General features: G+C 37.8%; 1 non-coding gene across 1 annotated transcript; it reads right to left on the reverse strand.

Annotated features, from left to right (window-relative positions):
• Window positions 1–10,707: 10,707 nt before the first annotated feature.
• Window positions 10,708–10,811, reverse strand: LOC112788754 (small nucleolar RNA R71). Its single transcript, XR_003196104.1, has one exon. It is a non-coding gene; the product is annotated as a small nucleolar RNA R71 (small nucleolar RNA).
• Between the last annotated feature and the right edge of the window lie 353 nt (window positions 10,812–11,164).

An 11,164-nucleotide genomic window follows, 5' to 3' on the forward strand; every position in this document is an offset into this window, starting at 1 on the left:
TAGCTAAGGTCATTCGAAAGTGTTTGCATTAGTCTACACTAGTAGACTTTGAGTCCAGTTATTATATTACTGGTGCACGAATCCCCACACTCCGTACAGCTGTACCAGCAAGTGCACTAGGTCATCCAAGTAATACCTGAGCGAGTCAGGGTCGATCCCACGAGGATTGTGGTTTGAAGCAAGCTATAGTTATCTTGCAGGTCTTAGTCAGGCAAATCAGAAGTTTGTTAGATTGAGACAAGGGCAATCAGTAATAGGAATATGGTTAAGGATTAGAGTTGCTTTGCCTTTCTGAATTAACTCTGGTATTACTGTCTTCTTTGCTTATAAGTGATTTCTTCTATGGCAGGCTGTATGTGATCAATGCCATGGGCCGTGGTCATCGATCTCCTCTATTTCAAATCAAACACCATTGGCCGTGGTCATCCAATCTGAACTAGGGTGAAGCTCTAGCTGTTCATTCTCTTGGTGATCCTACTCAAAATGCCACAGACAAGGTCGAATCTTCCGGATTAGAGAATGCTGCTTCTTTGGGTTCTAGCCTATACTACAGAGAACCTAATCTCCCCGAAAATCAATTGAACTGGTGTCTCGAGAAGTTCCCAACGAAGTCGTGGATTAGCCATCTGAGAGATGTATAATCAAGTTGGCAGTTCGCGCTTTCCAGTCACGTATTCACACGAACCTAAGTAGACACGGGTGGTTGTCAGGCACGTGGTCCTAGTATGATAAACAGAGCTGATTGTCACTGATCATCCTATTCACCATGTTGAAGAACGAGTGTACATCTTAGAATTAAATCAAACACGGATCGAAGAAGAAACATTAATACTTTTATTAATTCATCGCACTCAGCAGGGATCCTCCCTTCAACCTAGGAGGTTTAGAAACTCATACTAAAAGGGAATACAATGGTAAAACGAAAATATTGCTGAATGATGGGCAAAGATGTTAAAGATGTTTGAATAACATAAATCTAATCCTTTAAATACTAAACTAATGACTAGTAAGGGTAAAACAGTCTCTTTAGTGCTAAAATCCACTTCTGGGGCCCACTTGGTGAGTGTTTGGGATAAGATTTGATGAGATCCACGTGCTATGAGACCTCTAGGGCTTGAAACGCTAGCTAGGGGGTCCTCTCTAGGCATTTGGAGGATGGTCTCTGCTTTGTGGGCGCTGGACGCTTGGAAGGGGGTAGGAAGCTGGCGTTGGATGCCAGTTTTGGGCCTTCTAATCTGAAGCAAAGCATCAACTATTATATATTGCTGGAAAGCTCTAGAAGTCAGCTTTTCAAATCCTTTGAGAAGGCTCCTTTTAGACTTTTTTAGCTCCAGAAAGGCTCTTCCGAGTGCAAGGAGGTTAGTTCCGGATGCTTTCTCTGTCTCTGAATCAGACTTTTGTTCCAGCTCCTCAATTTTAACCAGAAATTACCTGAAATTGCTCAAAAACACAAAAACTCATAGTAGAATCCAAAAATGTAATTTAACACTAAAACCTATAAAAACTTAATAAAAACTAAACAAAAATGCTAAAAACTATATGAAAATGATGCCAAAAAGTATATAAAATATCTGCTCATTACAACACCAAACTTAAACTGTTGCTTGTCCCCAAGCAACTAAAAACACAGTAGGATAAAAAGAAGATTAAGATACAATAAATCTCTCAGTTTCCAATAAAGCTCAGTTACAATTAGATGAGCGGGACTTAGTAGCTTTTTGCTTCTGAATAGTTTTGGCATCTAACTATCCATTGAAACTCAGAATGGTTGGCATCTTTATGAACTTAGAATTCAGATGATATCATTGATTCTCCTAGTTTATTTCATTTTTATTATTGAACACAGCTTTTAGAGTCTTGGTCGTGACCCTAAGCACTTTGTTTTCCAGTATTACCACCGGATACATTCATGCCACAGACACTTTAACTGGGTGAACCTTTTCAGATTGTAATTCAGCTTTGCTAGAATCTCTAGATAGAGGTATCCAGAGTTCTTAAGCACACTCTTTTTGCTTTGGATCACGACTTTAACTGCTCAGTCTTACGCTTTTCACTTGACATCTTCACTCTACAAGCACATGCTTAGGGATAGCTTGATTGAGCCGCTTTGGCCAAGATTTTATTCCTTTAGGCCCTCCTATCCATAGCCTTGGATCCTTTTACCCTTGCTTTTTGGTTTAAAGGGTTATTGGCTTTTTCAATCTGCCCTCTTTTTCCTACATTTTTTGGCAGTAATGGATTTTTCTGCTTTCTATTTATTTATTTATTTATTTATTTTCGCCATTTTTTTCTTTCTTTTTTGCATGCATTAATTTTTTTCTTTTTTTGCAACATGCTTTTTCTTTTTCTTTTGCTGTTTTTTTTTTGCTTCAAGTATCAATTTTTGAATTTTTCAGATTACCAATAGTACTTTACTTTTATCTTCATTCTTTCAAGAGTCAATATTCTAAAATTCCAACTTCAAATATGCACTCTTTAATCATACATTCAGAAAACAAAAGCAATGCCACCACCTCAAAATAATTGCACTGCTCTTATTTTAAACTTGAAATTCATGTATCTCTCAATGCTTTTCAAATAAATTTTTTTAAGTAAGGTGAGAGATATATGGAATATTTTACAACTTTAAGACATCAATGCAAATGATCATGCAACAAGAACAAGAGAACAGATAAAACATAATAGAAAACAGAAAAAAATAACAAAAGGAAAAGGAAGTAAAAGAGAACGAATCCACCTTTAATGGTGGCGGCTAGTACTCCTCCTTGAGGATCCAATGTGATGCTTGACCTCTTCAATGTCACTCCTTTGCCTTTGTTATTCTTCCCTTATAGCCCTCTAGTCTTTCTTTATGGCTCTTTGATCTTCTCTTATTTCATTGAGGGTGGTGGAATGCTCTTGATGCTCCACCCTCAATTGCTCCATGTTAGTGCTCAGTTCTCCAAGAGAAGTTTTCCATTGATCCTAATAGCTTTGAGGAGAAAAGTACATCCCTTGAGGCATCTCAGGGATCTCATGCTGAGGCGGCTACACAGGCTCATGTGCATGCTCTCTAGTTTGCTCCATCCTCTTTTTAATGATGGGCTTGTCCTCCCCAATGTAGATATCTCCTTCTATGACAATTCTAGCTGAATTGCATAGATGACAGATGAGGTGTGGAAATGCTAACCTTGCATTAGTGGAAGGCTTCTCAGTTATCTTGTACAATTCTTGAGGAATTACCTCATGTACTTCCACCTCAATTCCAATCATGATGCAATAGATCATGATGGCTGGTGCACGAATCCCCACACCTTCGTACAGCTATACCAGCAAGTGCACTTGGTCGTCCAAGTAATACCTGAGCGAGTCAGGGTCGATCCCATGAGGATTGTGGTTTGAAAAAAGCTATGGTTATCTTGCAGGTCTTAGTCAGGCATATCAGAAGGTTAATGGATTGATAGAGTGAAAAAGGTCTAATATATAAACAGAGATTTAAATTAAGTTTGCATGTAAGGAATAAAGCAAAAGGGGTAGAAAATACTAATAGGAATAGAGTCAAGGATTGGAGTTTCTTTGTCTCTCTGAATTAACTCTGGTACTACTACTTCCTTTGCTTGTGAGTGATTTCTTCAATGGCAGACTGTATGTGATCGACACTAGTTTAAGCAGCTACCAATACTCCTCAAGATCTGAACCCCAGGTTGAGTGCAGATTCATTCTGATTGAGGGTGAAGTTTATTAGGATTCTAGCCTCTACCACAGGGACCCTAATCTCCCCGTAAATCGGCTGAACTGATGTCTCGAGAAGTCCCCAACGAAATCGTGGATTAGTCGTCTGAGATATGTATATTCAAGCTGGTGGTTCGTCAATGTCTGATGAAAGACGCACTCTGAACCCATGTAGAATGTGATAACCTTATGCTAGTTCAACGCATTCATATTGATGAAGAACAAATATACATCTTTGAATTAATCAAACACGGATTGAAGAGAAACAGTAATACTTTTATTAATTCATAGGACTCAGCAGGGCTCCTCCCCTCAACCTAGGAGGTTTAGAAACTCATACTGAAGAGAAAATACAATGGAAAAAGTGAATAATGCTGAATGGTGGTAAAAGTTTCTGAATAATATGAATCTAATCCCTTAAATACTAAACAAATGACTAGTAAGGGTAAAACAATCTGTTTAGTGCTAAAATCCACTTCTGAGACCCACTTGGTGAGTGTTTGGACTGAGCTTTAATGCGATCCACGTGCTATGAGGCTCCTTGGGCATGGAATGCCAACTAGGGGGTCCTCTCTGGGCTTTTGGATGTTGGGCTCTGCTCTTTGGGCGCTGGACGCCTGGAAGGGGGCAAGAAGCTGGCGTTGGATGCCAGTTTTGGGCCTTTTAATTCAAAGTAAAGTATAAATTATTATATATTTCTGGAAAGCTCTAGAAGTTAGCTTTCCGTAGCAATTGAGAGCGCTCCATTTGGACTTCCATTGCTCCAAAAAAGCTCTTCTGAATGCAAGCAGGTGAGATCTGGACAGCATCTGTAGTGCTTTCTCTGTCTCTAAATCAGACTTCTGCTCCAACTCCTCAATTTCAGCCAGAAAATACCTGAAATTGCCAAAAAAAATAAAAACTCATAGTAGAATCCAAAAATATAAATTTAACACTAAAACCTATAAAAACTTAATAAAAACTAAAAAAAACACACTAAAAACTATATGAAAGTGATGTCAAAAAGCGTATAAAATATCCGCTCATCACAACACCAAACTTAAACTGTTGCTTGTCCCCAAGAAACTAAAAACACAATAGGATAAAAAGAAAATTAAGATACAATAAATTTCTAAGTTTCAAATGAAGCTTAGTTAAAAATCAGATAAGCGGGACTTAGTAGCTTTTTGCTTCTGAATAGTTTTGGAATCTCACTATCCATTGAAATTCAGAGATGTTGGCATCTTTAGGAGCATAGAGTCCAGATAATATTATTGACTTTCCTAGTTAAGCTTATTTTGATTCTTGAACACAGCTTTTAGAGTCTTGGCCGTGACCCTAAGCACTCTATTTTTTAGTATTACCACTGGATACATTCATGCCACAGACACTTTTCCTGGGTGAACCTTTTCAGATTGTGACTCAGCTTTGCTAGAGTCCCCAGATAGAGGTGTCCAGAGTTCTTAAGCACACTCTTTTGCTTTGGACCACGACTTTAACTGCTCAGTCTCAAGCTTTTTACTTGACACCTTCACACCACAAGCACATGGCTAGGGACAACTTGGTTTAGCCACTTAGGTCAGGAGTTTATTCCTTTGGGCCCTCCTATCCACTGATTCTCAAAGCCTTGGGTCCTTTTACCCTTGACTTTTGGTTTAAAGGGTTATTGGCTTTTTCTGCTTTTTATTTTTTGCCATTTTTTTTCGCATGCGTAATTATTTTTTTCTTTTGCAACATGCTTTTTCTTTTTCTTTTTGCTACTTTTTCTTTCTTCATCAATTTTTAGATTTTTCAGATTATTAATAATATTTTTCCTTTTTCATTATTCTTTCAAGAGCCAACATTCATAAATTTCAACTTCAAATATGCACTGTTTATTTCATACATTCGGAAAACAAAAGAAAATGACACCACATCAAACTAATTAAACTAATCTTATTTTAAACCTGAAATTCATGCATCTCTCAGTTCGTTTCAAAAAATTTTTTCATTTAAGCAAGGTGAGAGATTTATGGAATATTTTACAACTTAAAAACATCAAATGCAAATGATCATGTAACTAGAACAAGAGAACAAATAAACAGACAGACAAAAAATAGAAAAATAACAGAAAAGGAGTAAAAGAAAAACCTGAATGATGGTGGCCAGTGCTCCTCCTTGAGGATCCCATGTAGTGCTTGATCTCTTCAATGTCACTCCTTTGTCTTTGTTGAGGCAGCTGCACAGGTTCTTGTGCAGGCTTTCTGGTTTGCTCCATCCTCTTCTTCTATACTTAAGAGTGGTATAAGTCACAAAGCAAAGCTTTTGCAACACCAAACTTAAGAGTTTTTGCTCGTTCTCGAGCAAATATGATCAATAGGGAAGAAGAAGGTGGGGTAGGTGGAGCTTCTGTGGGACCTCTTGGTCCTGAGAGGCTAGGGAATCCAGATTCCCTTTTTCTCTGCACTGGCATTTAAAAGCCCAGGGGCTGCTCCCTGGCTGGGGTTCAATGCCAGCAATGCTCCCCACTTGGGGCATTGAACGCCCAGTAGGGATACCCTGGCTGGCGTTCAACTTTAACACTCTTTCCGGAGTGTTCTGTTTTCACTACTATGAATTCCGTCTCTTGACTGGTGCATATGATCATGACTCTAACAAATGAAAGAAAAATAAAATAAAAGAAAATTAACATGGTTGAGTAACGCTAGGTTGCCTCCCAACAAGCGCTTCTTTAATGTCATTAGCTTGACAGACAACTCATTTCAAGGAGGAAGATAGTCATAGAGGAATAAATCCTCACTCCTTACTGGGAGTTTCCTTCTTGTGCTCTCATGGAATAGTGTAATACGCTTAAGAGACAGGATTTTGTTCACTGTCTGAGGCAGGGTTGGGCTTACAGTAGTATGCTGGTGTCCGTTTTTGTCACTTTCCTCTTCCGTGGTGAATACCATGATAAGATAAGTGAATACCATCATCTTCCATGGTTAAAAACCCTCAGTAGGGATATTCTTCTTTTTCAAGCCCCTAGGTATCTTCCTTTTGAGGCCTTCCTCCTTTGTGGATAGTGTACATCCAACATCAAATTTACGTTTGGTCTTAGGAGGGATTGAGTTAGTTCCATCCAAGGGAGGAGGCTTGGATGCTGAATCCTTTATGCAAGTGCCTCCCTTATCAGGGGGTAATAGAGGGTCAAGGACCTTGAATACCATCCATTCCTTATGCAAGGTAATCCTTGTTCCCTTTTGGATTCCCAGCTTCACCATTACTATACTTGACTGATGAGCGGATAATTTGTACGCTTTTTGGCATTGTTTTTAGTATATTTTTAGTAGATTTTAATTAGTTTTTATTATATTTTTATTAGTTTTTATTTAAAAATCATATTTCTGGACTTTACTATGAGTTTGTGTGTTTTTCTCTGATTTCAGGTATTTTCTGGCTGAAATTGAGGGACCTGAGCAAAAATCTGATTCAGAGGCTGAAAAAGGACTGCAGATGCTGTTGGATTCTGACCTCCCTGCACTCAAAGTGAATTTTCTGGAGCTACAAGGACCCAATTGGCGCGCTCTCAATTACGTTGGAAAGTAGACATTCTGGGCTTTCCAGCAATATATAATAATCCATACTTTTCCCGAGATTTGATGGCCCAAACAGGCGTTCCAAGTCAGCTCAAGAATTCTGGCGTTTAACTCCAAGAAAAGTCTCTACACATGGAAGCTTCAATGCTCAGCCCAAGCACACACCAAGTGGGCCCAGAAGAAGATTTCTGCATTAATTACTGATTTCTATAAACCCTAGGCTACTAGTTCTCTATAAATAAGACCTTTTGCTATTGTATTTTCATCTTTGATAAGTCTTATGCTATCTTAGACACGTTTGAGGCTGGCCTCACGGCCATGCCTAGACCTTGTTCTTATGTATTTTCAACGGTGGAATTTCTACACACCATAGATTAAGGTGTGGAGCTCTGCTGTTCTTCATGAATTAATACAAAGTACTATTGTTTTTTTCTATTCAATTCACGCCTACTTCTTCTCCAAGATATTCATTCGTTCTTCAACTTGATGAATGTGATGATCCGTGACACTCATCATCATTCTCACCTATGAACATATGCCTGACAACCACCTCTGTTCTACTAGCAATGGCTTGAATGCGTATCTCTTGGGTTTCTGATCTAAGATTGGAACCTTCGTGGTATAGGCTAGAATTATTGGCGGCCATTCCTGAGATCCGAAAAGTCTAAACCTTGTCTGTGGTATTCCGAGTAGGATCTGGGAAGGGATGACTGTGATGAGCTTCAAACTCGCGATTGTGGGGCATGTGACAGACGCAAAAGGATCAATGGATCCTATTCCGACATGATCGAGAACCGACAGCTGATTAGCCGATGTTGTGACAGAGCATCAGGACCATTTTCACTGAGAGGACGGGATGTAGCCATTGACAACGGTGATGCCCAACATAAAGCTTACCATGGAAAGGAGTATGAATGATTGGAAGAAGGCAATAGGAAAGCAGAGGTTCAAGGGGAACAAAGCATCTTCATACGCTTATCTGAAATCCACCAATGAATTACATAAGTATCTCTATCTTTATTTTATGTTTATTTTCATCACCTTAAACTCCATAACCATTTGAATTCGCCTGACTTAGATTTACAAGATGACCATAGCTTGCTTCAAGCTGACAATCTCCGTGGGATCGACCCTTACTCACGTAAGGTTTATTACTTGGACGACCCAGTGCACTTACTGGTTAGTTGTGCGGAATTGTGACAAAGTGTGATTCATGTTTGAGAGCTCCAAGTCTTTGGCGCCATTGTTGATGATCATAATTTCATGCACCAAGTTTTTGGTGCCGTTGCCGGGGAAGGAACGAATGAACGAACAATAATTTCGCATTTGTTTCCGGCAACAACAGTGCCAAGTTTGGTCCGGCAATAACACCAAGTTTTTGGCGCCGTTGCCGGGGATTGTTCGAGTTTGGACAACTGACGGTTCATCTTGTTGCTTAGATTAGGTACTTTTCAGAATTTTTAAGAATGAATTCTAGAGTTTCAAGGTGATGTTCTTATCATCACAAAGGCTGATTGATTCTCGTCAATTTAGCTATTGAATGTAATGTCCTGCTGAAGCTTGGCCAAACATGTCTAATCTTTTTAGACTGAAGCTTTAGACTAACATTGCATGATTCCTGGAATTCTTATTAAAAGTTTTGATTCTCTTTATTTTCTTTTCTATATAAATTTTGAAAAAAAATACAAAAAAATTTTAAAATCATAAAACCAAAAATATTTTATGTTTCTTGTTTGAGTCTATTGTCTAATTTTAAGTTTGGTGTCAATTGCATGTCTTTATCCTTCTAATTTTCGAAAATTTATACATATTGTTCTTCATTGATCTTCAAGTTGTTCTTGATGATTTCATTGCTTTGATCTTCAAATTCTCTTGTTTTGTATGTTTTGTTGTTTCTTACATGCATTTTTACAATTTGATCTTAGTTGAATTTTTATTGATTCCCATCATCAAAAATTCAAAAATATTTTTTAAAAAACTATGTCTTTTCAAGTCAATAATACAGAGAATTGAAGAATCAGAACATTCAGCAGAGAAATCAAACAGAAAAAGCTGGGCGTTCAAAATGCCCAGTGAAGAAGGAAAACTGGCGTTTAAACGCCAGCCAAGGTACTTGGCTGGGCGTTTAACGCCCAAAAAGGTAGAGATTTGGGCGTTAAACGCCAAAATGGGAACCATTCTGGGCGTTTAACGCCAAGATGACACTAGAGGAAAGATTTTGTTTTTAATTCCCATTTTTTTTCAAGTTTTCATTTTTTTCAAAATCAAATCTTTTTCAAATCATATCTTTTCAATCATATATCTTTCAAAATCAATTTCTTTCCATTTTATATTTATTTTTGCTATTTTCAAAAAAATCCTTGCTTCAATTAAAGATTTACTTCAAAATTTTCAAGTTGTTACTTGCCTATTAAGAAAGGATCAAACTTTAAATTTTAAAATCATATCTTTTAATTTCTTGATAGTCAAGAAATCAACTTTAATTTTAAAATTTTTTTTTTCTAAAGTGATTTTCAATCATATCTTTTCAAACATATCTTTTCAAACATATCTTTTCAATCACATCTTTTTCAAAATTAATTTTTTTCAATCATATCTTTTTCTAATTTCAAAATCTTTTTCAAAAATCACTTTATTTCTTTCCCAATCTCAATTTTCAAAAAATCTCAATCAATTTTTCAAAAATTTTTCAAAATCTCTTACTTTAATTTTCGAAAATTCTTCTCCTCTTTTCACATCCTTCTATTTAAGGGACTAAGACTCCTCCTCAGGGTACAATTCGAACTCCCTCCTTCTTTATATGTTTGAATTCTCTTCTCCACCTCCTCCTTCTATTCTTCTTTTCCTCTGACACCTTATGGAATCTCTATATTGTGACATAGAGGATTCTCTACTTTCTTGTTCTCTTCTCTTTCATATGAGCAGGAACAAAGATAAAGGCATACTTGTTCAAGCTGATCCTGAACCTGAAAGGACCTTGAAGAGAAAGCTAAGAGAAGCTAAAGAACAATTCTCTTTAGAGGGCCTAACAAAACTCTTCAAAGAAGAAGAAACCATGGCAGCCGAAAATAACAACAATGCCAACAATGCAAGGAAGGTGCTTGGTGACTTTACTGCACCTACTCCTGATTTCTATGGGAGAAGCATCTCTATCCCTGCCATTGGAGCAAACAACTTTGAGCTTAAGCCTCAATTTGTTTCTCTAATGCAACAGAATTGCAAGTTTCATGGACTTCCATTAGAAGATCCTCATCAGTTCTTAGCTGAGTTCTTGCAAATCTGTGCCACTGTCAAGACCAATGGGGTTGATCCTGAAGTCTACAGACTTGTGCTTTTTCCTTTTGCTGTAAGAGACAGAGCTAGGACATGGTTAGATTCACAATCTAAAGAAAGCCTGAACTCTTGGGAAAAGCTAGTCAATGCCTTCTTGCCAAAGTTCTTTCCACCTTAAAAATTGAGTAAGCTTAGAGTGGAAGTCCAAACCTTTAGACAGAAGGATGGTGAGTCCCTCTATGAAGCTTGGGAAAGATACAAGCAATTGATCAGAAGGTGTCCTTCTGGCATGCTTTCAGAATGGAACATCATATGCATATTCTATGATGGTCTGTCTGAACTGTCCAAGATGTCATTGGACAATTCTGTAGGTGGATCTCTTCACCTGAAGAAAACGCCTGAAGAAGCTCAAGAACTCATTGAAATGGTTGCAAATAACCAATTCATGTACACCTCTGAAAGGAATCCTATGAATAATGGGACAGCTCAGAAGAAAGGAGTTCTTGATATTGATACTCTGAATGTCGTATTGGCTTAGAATAAAATATTGACTCAACAAGTTAATATGATTTCTCAGAGTCTGTCTGGAATGCAAAAAGCAACAGGCAGTACTAAGGAAGCTTCCTCTGAAGAAGAAGCTTATG

Source organism: Arachis hypogaea, chromosome 20, assembly GCF_003086295.3.
Source record: "Arachis hypogaea cultivar Tifrunner chromosome 20, arahy.Tifrunner.gnm2.J5K5, whole genome shotgun sequence".
Classification (NCBI taxonomy): domain Eukaryota; kingdom Viridiplantae; phylum Streptophyta; class Magnoliopsida; order Fabales; family Fabaceae; genus Arachis; species Arachis hypogaea.